Source organism: Balaenoptera physalus (genome assembly GCF_965194825.1).
Source record: "Balaenoptera physalus genome assembly, chromosome: 10".
NCBI lineage: Eukaryota > Metazoa > Chordata > Mammalia > Artiodactyla > Balaenopteridae > Balaenoptera > Balaenoptera physalus.
This window is the reverse complement of record NC_138889.1, coordinates 94,447,493-94,460,101: the sequence shown is the minus strand read 5'-3', so window position 1 is coordinate 94,460,101 and position 12,609 is coordinate 94,447,493. Positions and strand designations below refer to the sequence as shown.

Sequence of the window (12,609 nt, the reverse complement as noted above, 5' to 3'; positions counted from 1 at the left end):
TACATATACCATAATGTTCATTGCAGCACTATTTCCAGTAGCCAGGACATGGAAGCAATGTAAATGTCCGACAGATGAATGTATAAAGAAGATGTGACACATATATACAGTGGAATATTACTTAACCATAAAAAGGAACGATATTGAATTATTTGCAGTGAGGTGGATGGACCTAGAGTCTGTCATACAGAGTGAAGTCAGTCAGAAAGAGAAAAACAAATACCGTATGCTAATGAATATATATGGAATCTAGAAAAACAGTACAGATGGACCTAGTGGCAGGGCAGGAATAAAGCTGCAGATGTAGTGAACGGACTTGAGGACATGGGGCGTGGGGGGATGGGGAGGGTGGGACGTAGTGAGAGAGTAGCATTGACATATAGACACTACCAAATGTAATATGGATGGCTAGTGGAAGCTGCTGCAAAGCACAGGGAGGTCACCTTGGTGCTTTTTGACGACCTAGAGGGGTGGGATAGGGAGGGTGGGAGGGAGACACAAGAGGGAGGGTATATGGGGATATATGTATACATATAGCTGATTCACTTTGTTGTACAGCAGAAATGAACACAACATTGTAAAGCAATTATACTCCTATAAAGATGTATTAAAAATAAATAAATAAAAAAAGATATGGTCATTCTTTGTTAATAAAGTTCATTAATTTCCTCACTTCCATTTATTCCCCCCTGGCCATTATTTACAGCTTGTAACTTGAGAGGGTTCATTCAATTATTAACACATTACAGTATTTATTAAGTGCCTGCTATGTAACAGTCACTGTTCTAGATGCTGGTGTTAAAGCAGTGAAGGAAACAGACCAAACTTTCTGCTTTCATGAAGCTAACATTCTAGAAGATGTCTCTAAAAATGAGAAGAAAGAAAAAAGAGAAGTAGAGTATGTAGTATGCTGGGTGATGGTAATTGGTATAGAGAAAGTTAAAGTGGGAGAGGAGGAGAAGAAGTGCCAGAGGAGAGAGGAAAGGGTTAGCAGAACTAAATAAGGGGGTCAGGGAAGCCCTGTCAGTGGTGATATTTTGTGTACCTGTAGGTCAAGAGTAAGGAAGCCTTGTAGAGATTTGAGGAAAGGGCATTCCAGGAAGAAAGACTAGCAAAAGCAAAGGTTTTGAGGTGGGAAGGCTTGGAAAGCTATAATGTAAAAGGAAGGCTATAATGTAAACTGGGAACTAGTTTGAGTTGAGTGAATGAGGGGGACAGTAATAGCAGAGGTTCTCAGATTTGAGCATGTATCAGAATCATCTGGAAGCCTTGTAAAAATACAGACTGCTGGTTCCCATGCTCAGAGCTTCTGATTCATGAAGTCTGGGGAAGAGCCTGTAGGACTGCATTCATTTCTAACAAATTCCCAAATGATAAGGGTGGGGTGGGAGGGTACGGTGAGGAACGTCACATTGAGAAATATTAGATTACATTGAGTGTAATAGTGGCAGGCAGATCAGAGAGAGCTTTATGAGACATTATAAGGGTTTTGCATTTTACTCTAAGTGAAAAGCAAAGTGACTAGAGGGTTTTCATCAGAGCAGTAGTTTAATCAAGTGCACAGGTTATGCAAAATTATCTTTCTGACAAAATTAGGATAGGTTGAGCTCTATGGCTTCCTTGTGATCTACATGATGTGATATTGTTTCAATGTATATGAAAATTTTCAAGCTTTTCAACTCATTTGGTAAGACATATTTCACCTTATCATGTCTACTTTGTAGACTTGCACTTCAGCTTATTGACATATTTGGTCAAATGAGCCGATATCAACATCAAATATAGCTGTATAATAGTTCAGTCTGATTTCACCCCAAAGTCAACCCAGTATAAATCTAAACCAGGTTGCTCAACAACAGGTAATTTGTTTAAAAAAGTTTTCTTTTGAGTAATCATGTTGACATCCTGTGGGCAAGCTCATTGCGTTGGTGTTAACACTTTCTAAATATTACCTTCCACTAGGATTAATTATGTTCGTGGGTGGTACAGATTAATACAATTATTGCCATCACCTTGTTAAACTTCTGTGCTATCCATAATACAATACCATATTCAGAAAGGTAACCTTCTTTTTAAGAACAGGAAAAAATAAATCAATCCAACCTTGTCTGATCAAAGTTTTCTTTTGTTTGATATAGTGATATTTTAAAGTGGCAGGCTCCATAGCCTTTCTGTGTAACTTTGTTGAAGGCAAGAGTTGTCAAACAACATATATCAAGAACACCCTTCATGAATAATATGATTCTAGCCGGTGCCTCAAGGTAGCCACTGTAGTTGGTAAATCTCTCTGGCCTATTGCATTCAGTTCTTCGTATTTATTTTTTTCTATCAGTGTTTCTCCAGATAAAAATTGAAGACCTAATATTAGTTTCATTAAGCTTTAGTTTCATTAAACTAAATTAATTAGTTTCATTAAACTCCTTGCTTATCCAAGCAGAATATATTTTCTTTTCCTTTCCTTTCCTTTTTTTTTAACATAAAAAATCAATTATTATTGTTGGAAATCAATTCTCCAATGAAGATGACTACAACTCCAAATGTAAATAAATTTATTCCCATACTACACTGCCACCCACAAGCCTAGTTTTCTTAACTTTCTAGGATATATTTTTTCCTGCAGCATTTGTCCTTTTGATTGCTTTGTAAGAATACCACATACTTTACCGAAATAACATTTTCCATGGAATATATGCTTAGACACTGAAAGCACAGGGCACTCTGACATTAGAGAAAACAGTATTTGCTCTGAGAGCAAGCTGCCTCCTCTTTAGTTTTACTCCTCTTAAGGCTTGTGTCATGATATTCAACTGTAGCTAAACACTATCTTCTTTCATAACTCATCAGTGCCATCCTCTCCAACTTCTTGAATTTCAAATAATAACTGACAATTTGCTCTAAAACCGAAAAGAATGTCAGTAGTAGCTAGCATTTATTGAGAGCTTACTATGTGCTAGGAACAGGGCTAGATGTGTCTGTCCATTATTACATTTTACCCCCATAATATCCTAGGAGTTAACTACTTAGAAAGTGTCCAGACAAAGCCACACAGCTAGAAAGCAGGGGAACAAAAATTCTAACTATTCTATTTGACTTCAGAATTTATACTCTTAACTCTATGCTCTCAGTTAAATAAAATCAGCGGACACTGGTAGTGTTTTAAGTATATAATATCATAAGCCATGAAATTAATAAACTGGAAAATACATGGCATAGTGAAGTAATGATAATTTTGGCAATTATAATAACAGCAACAAAAGACAATAATTATTATTACTGGACACAGCATATATACCAGGCAGTGTGCTAAGAGCCATCCCACTTTATTGTCCCAACCATTTTGATTAGTAGAGATTATTACGCCATTTGACAGATGAGGAAACTGAGACTCAACTAACTTAAGTCACTTCCTTAATTCATCCATACAATGAAAGGTTGATCCATGATTTTCATTTATTCAAGTTCATAACCAATACTCCTAAATCATTAACACACATGCCTCAAAGGCTTATGAATACTTAGTGAATCACTGCACTGTGCCAGTGATAAACTTTGGAAGCAGGTGTGATTATTGTCCTCATTTTGCAGTCTTGGGAACAGAGAGTCTTGAGAGGTGAAGTCTTGTGTCCATGGCCACATGGCTAAGGATGAGGAGCAAGGGTTCACTCAAATTTCCTGGTTCCTCTACCCACGTCTTCTCTCAGCAAGAGTTTATTGAAAGGCGAGATTACATGATTATGATTGGAATATCTTGCCCTGTATCCTAAATGTGATTAATATTGAGATAACTTCTCTATGCCTTTCTGAAAAGAGAGTGTGAATCCCATACCCCTGTGTGAAAGAAAGTGATAGTTATAAACTTGTGCAAATCTTTGTCCTGAAGCAGGAGCTGGAGGACAGGACAGAGAGTAAGGAAAGAAAAAACAACATGAAACATTGTCCAGCTCCCAGAGGGTGAGGAATTAAACCTTTGGGGTCAGTTCCTCTTCTCTCAGTCCGAGACCAGCTGAGGAAGAGAACCAAAGGAACATAGTCCTGACCAGAAAAAAGATACACAAAGGAACATCATCATATTGTATTGGCTTTTCTGTCTAAAGGCCCACGTGAACTAGTTGGAAGCCCCTGTTATTTTGGGAGTGGGGTTCCCAGGTCCCCAAATTCAGAACATGTTAGTCACTCCTACTAGATAGGTAAGCCAAGCTAGGGATTTCTGACCTAGAGAATGTTCTAATTTTCTAAAACAAATAACTGTATGAATCAATAAAATAACCATAGTTTAAAGGCAAACTTTGCTATTTTGGTCTCCTATTTTCAAGTACTTGGGAAAAAAAAACAACCCTCCAAATCGATACCAGGCAATATCTTAGATTCAGCAGCCCCATGCCTATATATACCGTATCCACTCACCTACTCCTCCTTCTCCTTTCCATCCTTCTATGTTCTATTTCTACTGCCATTCTAGTCACACAGTGTTGAAAGGTTAACAATAGAGCTTACTTCTCCCTTTCACTTTATATTCCCTGCACGACACCAGGGTCTCCCTGTATCTGAATTATAGTCCTTCCTCTCTTTTACCACTACTTCCACCCTGGTCTCAAATCTCACTTTCTCTTTCCTAACTTGAAATTATCATGCAATCATTCTTCTTACCTCCAGCTTCTAATCTAATCAGCCTTGATCCAAGGGCAATATATGGTTCAGAGATTCAATTTACAAAAAAATGAATTTGAATGCTCATAGAAGTTGAATGCACCTTGCAGTTAGCCAGAGTTTGCCACGGACTCCACCTTCCCTACCTCTTTTTCTCCGCCATGTCCTCAAGCTAAACTGAAATGAATTATATATAATGAGTCTCTTTGATCAAGATGATTCAGCTGTCAAGGGGTCCTTTTCTTTCCTTGCTTCACCTTATTACTTTCTATTCTCTGAAACAGAGTTCACATGCCATCTTAGAGTCGTTAGTTTTCTGGTTGTCAGTGATAGAAATTAATCCATATTCCCTTAGGCAAAATAGGAAAGTTAGCAAATTGGAAGAGTGAAAGTGGTTTAAGGAAAGAACTGGAACTGAGATCTAAATAGTTGTTGAGACTTTTCATTTTCTACCTCTGCTTTTCTTTTCATGTCTCTATGGGTGTGTGTGTGTGTGTGTGTGTGTATTTCTCTGCAGTGTAGTCTACTTAGCAGAATATGCTGCCCACAGTTCCCTGGTTTACAGGGAAACATGAAACAGGTCTCTTCTCACTTGGAGATGGACTCAACTCTCTTTTAGTCACAGTATTAAATCCCTCTAATTTTGATTCTGATTGGCCCAACTAGCATTAGGTCAAGTGGGGTGGAGGAGGTGAGATGGGTGGGATCTTTGTGCATTACCTTCGCTAAAAAGAACCCACCCAAAGAGAAAGGGTGGGTAGCACATGAAGAACAGGTAGATGGCTGATGGGCTGTATATACCCACTAAAGTTGCCCACTGACATTTATGGATAACTCACTATGCGCCAGGTGCTCTTAGATTATTATTTTTTTTAATGTGGACCATTTTTAAAGTCTTTATTGAATTTGTTACAATATTGCTTCCGTTTTATGTTTTGTTTTTTTGGCCGCGAGGCATGTGGGATCTTAGCTCCGTGACCAGGGATCGAACCCGCAGCCCCTGCATTGGAAGGTGAAATCTTAACCACTGGACCACCAGGGAAGTCCCCCCCCCTTTTTTTTAGATTATTTCTTTTTTTTTTGATGTGGACCATTTTTAGAGTCTTTATTGAATTTGTTACAACGCCAGGTACTCTTTTAAATGCTTTAAATATGTTACCTCATTTTTTCACTAGATATTATTAGAAATCCCATTTTTTGGATGAAAACACTGAGTTACTGAAAGTACAAGTAACTTGCACAGGGTCACACGACTAACAAATGGCAGAGTCAGGGTCAAACAGAGCCCACTCCCCATGCCTCAGCCTAAACTTGTGACTCTACTACATTTGTCCTTGGCAATGAAATTTTCCCCAAGTGTTCAGAAGCTAGAAGTCTTTGGCTTTTCTAAATTCTCCTATTCTTCTCTCTTCTTTTCTTTTGGCACATGCCACTTCGCATCTTGTATGATAGTCACTATTTGTATCTTCGTTATCTGTCTATATTATAAGCATCTTAAGGACAGGGGCCTTATCTCATTCATCACTGTGTCTTCCACAGCACTATGATGGTTCCCTATGATTAATATATCCTTCCTAAATTGTTTTTGAATTCATGGACAAATCCATGAGATCCTGTTTGGTATTGTTGATATACATTCTTAGCTGATAACAATAATAACAGCTATACTCGTTGAATGCTCTCTGAACACTGGGTCCTGTGCTAACTACTTTATAAACAAGATCTCATTAACTCCTCTTACACTTATGAGATACATCCCACTAGTAAGCCGATTTATTCTGAGAGAACCTGGGCTTAGCATGTATCTAATATGTGACTATGAGGATTCAAAAACACATCTTTCTGATTCTAAAATTGTGTTCTTAAGTACTATGACATCCAATCAACTATTGCTTATTTTTTGTATTGTAAGACTTTTTATTAGAGGTAAAAATTTGGGACAGTACTTCTGAACGATTAAACATCCTGATTAATAAAATATGATGTTAAATTAGGCATTACAGAAATCAGAATTTTAGAATTCTAGTAAATTCTGAAACCTTTCACCTTAGAAGATGTTTTAAAGTTGATTCTAATTCTTGGCATTTGCTTTTTAAGATGCCTAGTCTGAAATGTTCAGCCTAAGTGCCACATTTTTAAATTGCTCTCCTAAAAAACAGTTGTTTCAGGATGTCAAAAAACAAACATTTTGAGTCTTTGCTTTAAATTTAAGAAATGCAAAGTGTTTTGATAAATAAACGTTACTTTAGGCAACTAAAGCAGAATTGTAAGCAGATATCTATAACATCAGGTTCTGCAGTGTCAAGCTAGAACCTCTTTCTTTAGTGAGCTTTTGGAAGATGATCAGCATGGGGTTACTAGAAAGACAAAGTATAAAGAAATTCAAGGTTGGAGCCATTCTCCACAATGTGAATTTTGTGTTGCTTTACTTTTGCCCAGTTCAATCCAGTATTTTTTAAACCAATGGTTTTCTTTTACATTGTTAACTGTACAAAAAATATAACTTCATTCATTTATTTATTCATTCAACAATTATCCTACCAAATAAATAAGCAATCTCAATTTCCCCTTACTTGACCTCTCAACAGCCAACATTGCTAGGCTTTCCCTTTTTCTTAATTTGTTCTCTTACCTTCTATGATCCATCTGTCTCCTAGTTTTTATTTTACCTGTTTGACAACTTCTTTTTTTGCCTTCTTTACTTGCTCACACTACCGTGCCATTCGCTGCTGACCGTCCTCACGGCTCAGTCTTAAACCTTCTACATTTCTCATGTTATTTATATTCTCCCTATGCAATTTGACCCCATCCATAAATAACTTATAAATACAGATTTCTAGCACTGACTCCTCTTTGTACTGTAGACCTCTATATTGAACTATCAACATCTATTTAAATGGTTCAGTGGAAATTCATATTTAATTTTTCTAAAGGCCAACTCATAATTTTCTGTTCCAAAAAACTTGAAACTCATAATTTGAATTCAAAGAGTATGGTGCTGCCATCCATCCATTTGTGCAAGCCTGAGACTGGGGATCATGACAACTGTTTGTCTCCCTTAATATCAAATCCATCAGCAAATCTTATTGATATAACCCACCAAATATCCCTATTCTGTCCATATGTTTCCATTTCTCCCATCACAGCCATCTGATCATATCCACACTACCGATCAAAATCCTTCAACTATTTCCTCTATTTCTTAGACTAAAGATAAAGATATACTAGTTTTTTAAACTGGGCTTTGTCTGCCTCTGCTTTCAGTTTCAACAGATATCTTTCTTTAAATTCTTAAGCAAACCTTTCACTAAAGTATCACATGTTACAGAAATGTGCACAAATCTTAGATGTACAGTTTGATTAATTTTCATGAGGTTAATGTACCCATGGAATGGGTTCCTAGAATCAAGAAACAAAATGTTTCCTGTACCCAGAAGTGTCCTGCCTGCCCCCTTTGATCACCACTCCACAAAGGTGATGACTGTCTTGACCTCTACTACAACACATTCTTGTTGCCTGTTTTCCAACATTATATAAGTGGAAATTAATGCTGTGTAGTTTCTAAATCTAGCTTCTTTTGTTCCAAATTTCCTTGTTCTCACTACACTGAAATATCCTTTTTGTCATACATAAGTTGACTGTGTGTGTGAGTTATTTCTGTCCTAACTCTGTTCCATCAATCTATTTTATTCTTGCACCAACATCATACATTGTTGTGTATACTGACATGCCATTTATTCTGTTGCGGTATAAAATTCATTGTATGATACACTACACTTTTAAAATCCTCTGTACTGTTGATGGAAATATGGGTTGTTTGCAGTTTTTAACTATTACAGATAATGCTACTGTGAGCATTCTTGTACATGTCTTTTGGTGTATATACCTATGCCATTCTGTGAGGTTTATATCTAAATAGCAGGCATGCATATGTCTGAGTTAGATATTTCTGATATTTTCCAAAATGCTTATACCAGTTGATACTCCCACCAGCATTGTATCAGAGTTTCAGTGTCCTGACACTTGGTATTTTATGTTCTTTTCCTTTTAACAGTGGCTCTGCAGTAATATCAAATTGGGTCTTAATTGGTATTACCGTGATAACTAATAAAAGTTGAGTGCCTTTCATTTGTTTATTGACTATTTGGATATCCTCTTTATGGAGTGCCTGCCCAAGCTTTTTGCTCAATTTTTCTATTGTATTGTTGAAAATTTCAAATGGGTTTAAGGGCTGTTACTTTTTCTTTTTTTTTCATTTATTCTGGCTATGAGTCCTTTGTTGAAAACACATATTGCAATATCCTTTTCCAGACTGTGCCTTTCTTCTTCACTCTCATAATGGTGTATTTTGATGAATAACACTCATTTTTAAAATGTATTCTGATTTATCATTTTTTTATGGTTAACCTTTTCTGTGTCCTATTTAATATATCTTTATCTACCCAACATAAATTATGTAATAGTCTTTTTTTTCCAAAATCTTTATTATTTTTACCTTTCACAACTAGATCTAAACCACATCTGGGATTGTTTTTTTTTTTTTTTTTTTTTTTTTTCTGTAAGCTATGCAGTATGGTTCAAGAAACTTTTTCTTACAAATGGAGGTACAACTGACCTAGCACCGTTTATCAAAAGACCATGCCTTTCCCTACAACACTGAAATACTCCTTTAGTTATGAATCAAGTGATTGTTCATGTCTGAGTCTGTTCTAGACTCATTGACCAATTGGTCTAATGGTCTGTACCGCCACCAATATCACCTTGTTTTCATTTCTATAGCTTTATAATTAATTTTGATGTCTGGTAATATAGCTCCTACAGTTGGTTCTTCTTTGTGACTGCCTTGCTATTTGCATTTCCATGGGCATTTTAGAATCAGTTTGCCAATCTCAAAATGAATTGCTAAAATTTTGTTTGGGGTTTTATTGACTCTATAAAGCCATTTGAAGAGAATTTATATCCTACAATACTGAATTTTCCAATACATAAAAACATAATCCCTCCATCCATTTAGGTTTACCTTAATTTATCTCAATTATGGTTTTTAGTTTTCAGTCTAGAGGTTTTTCACATCTTACATTAGATTTATTTCTAGGCATTAGTGTTTCTTTATGCTTTAAAAACATAGAATTGTGGGTTTGTTGCTGTCCAGCTCCTTTTTTGATCTTAATTTCTTTCTCTGTTCTACATACACAGGCCTTTTGCATTCCCTCGTTTCTCTCCTTCAACAGGCTTTTTTCTTCTATCGTTCCTCTTCTTGCAATGATTGCCTCCTGAATTTCCCTCATACAACTAATCCCTATGCATTCTTTACATTTCAGCTAAATTTCATATCTTCAGGAATGCCTTCCTCAAGCTACCTTAGTTATTACCTCCCTATTTAATCTACTATGGCAGTTCCTAACCTTTTTTTCTCATATTACTTATCACAGTTGAAAGTTTATGTTTGTAATCATTTGATTTGTGCCTATGTAAGTTCTGAAAGGGCAGGACCACATCTATGTATTTTTACCCTGCTATCTGCAGGGCCTAGCAAAACACCTGGCCCATAGTAGGATACAAGTAAAGATTTTTTTTTTTTAGTGAATGAATGAATGAGCTTCAACTTTGTTCCAAGCACTTTGTGACGGTATACATTCAATAAGAAAGTGAGAGAGAATCTCCTACGTCTTGGCTGATGACTGTAATTTTAATTGTAATTTCATAAAATTCAATAAGCTTGTGTAGAAAAATAACTCCATCGTCATCTAGTCTAGCTCTCCTTCTATTGTGAGAATCTTCTCCACAAAGTACCTGATAGAAAATCATCAAGACTCAGCCTGAATATTTGAAGTGGCAGGAATTATTTTTGGGGGTCCCCTGTGACATTGATATTGCACTAATAAAGATTTGCAGGAAACAGCATCAGCAGCAGTGAGACTGGGATAATGAGGCAAGCATAGAAAAAGGCTTACTTCAGTGTTACTTGTTGGGGATTTTGAGAGTGATAATTAATCACATCCCTTCCCGTCTGGATTCCGAATCAAGAGAGAAACAGAAAGTGCCATCAGATAGGGATCAAAATATCAACTTCATTGCCATTAAATCTAGATTGGAGTCTACTGTTTTGTATACAATGAAAAATGAGACTTATTTCTACTTCCTTTGAAGCTAGATTTACCTGAAGGGACAACATGAACACCAGGAACTGATTCTCTAGTTTGAGGGGCACTTAATGCTGAGATAGAGTGAAAACACATGTGAATATGGCTTTTACATTATTGATTCCAGCCAAACAAGTAATGGATGTTAGATCCTCACTGATTCGTTAATTAGATAAATCAGTCTTTTTCCCAAAGGGAGGAGTAAAAGGCAAGAAAGAGGAGACCCAGCTGTAATGTTAACACTCTTCTTATCTGGGGAGTAAAATGTATGTCCCCTCAAGGGAATCCAAGTATATATGAATAGCATTCTACTTAATATTTTGTACATGTCTATGACATGGCTATCAACATATATTAAAAGTGATTATAAACCCCTGATACCACAAAATGAAGGAAAATGTTTGCAAATAATATATCTGGTAAATGATTGATACTCAGAACATATAAAGAAGTCCTACATTTTAACAACAAAAACAAACAACCTGATTAAAAATGGGCCAAAAACCTGAAGAGACATTTCTCCAAAGGAGATATACAGATGAGCAAAAAGTACACAAAAAGATACTCAACATCATTAGTCATTAGGGAAATGCAGATCAAACCACTGAGATATCAATTTGGGTATATACCCAAAATAATTGAAAGCAAGGTTTTGAGGAAATATTTGTGTACCTACACTCATAACAGCATTATTCACAGTAGCCAAAAAGTGGAAAACAATACAAGTGTTCCATCAACAGTTGAATAGATAAACAATGCAGTGTATACCTACAGTACAATATCATGAAGCCTTAAAAAGGAAGGAATTTTTGACACATGCTACAACGTGGATGAACCTTGAAGACATTATTCTATGTGAAATAAGACAGTCACAAAAGGAAAATATTGTGTAATCCCTCTTATATGTGGTTCATAGAGTTGTCAAATTTATAGAGACAGAAAGTAGAATGGTGATTGTCAAGGGCTGGGGACATAGGGAATAGGGAGTCTGTGTTTAATGGGTACAGAGTTTCAGCTGGAGAAGATGAGAAATTGTGAAGATGGATGGTGGTGATGGTTGCATAACAATGTGAATGTACTTAATGCCACAGAACTGTATATACTTGAAAATGGTTAAAATGGTAAATTTCATATTATGTGTATTTTCCACAGTTAAAAAAAAAAAAAAACAGTGAGAGACTGTGACATCAATCCTTTATTAAATATTTTCAAACATAAAAAATAGCAAGCCAATTATAAGGAAAATGATATATACTCTAAAGTTATGTTTTTATAGAGGTAAATTTGGGGAATGCTTATTTTATGAACATATACTAATAACATGCATGTGAGTGGCAGGGATCCATGGGACAGAGAATATATAATTTAACTGAACAAAATTGTGAACACTTTTGAACATTTATTAAAGTGAGACCTATATGAGTCTATTATGAATGGCTAAATTCTTGCCCTCCTTTCATTTCATCAACAGATAATTGTTGAGCTCTTTCTATGTGTTAGGAACTGTGCTAGGCTGTGGTTTCACAGTGGTGAACAAGATAAGCATAAAGTCCAATTTCCTAAAGATTCTATTCTCATGAAAAAGACATAGAGGAACAAAGAAAACAATTGTGTAAATTATTTTTTCGCATTGTCATGAGGGTAATATTAGTAATACATAGGAAGGTAAGCTGGATACCAACAAAGGGAGACCTACTTTGGGTAGGGTGGTCAAGGAAGTCTTCTCCGCAGAGGTAGATTTTAAGCTTAAATCTAAATGATGAAGGTAAACTACCCATACAATCAACAGAGAGAAGAGCATCCCATGCAGAGAAGAAAA

At 36.1% G+C, this 12,609-nt stretch overlaps 1 protein-coding gene across 10 annotated transcripts in view; it reads left to right on the top strand.

The window, feature by feature from the left end:
- LRRC4C (leucine rich repeat containing 4C) overlaps positions 1 to 12,609 on the top strand; it is a 1,215,963-nt gene that overhangs the window by 821,771 nt on the left and 381,583 nt on the right. The gene's annotated exons all lie outside the window — the stretch shown is intronic.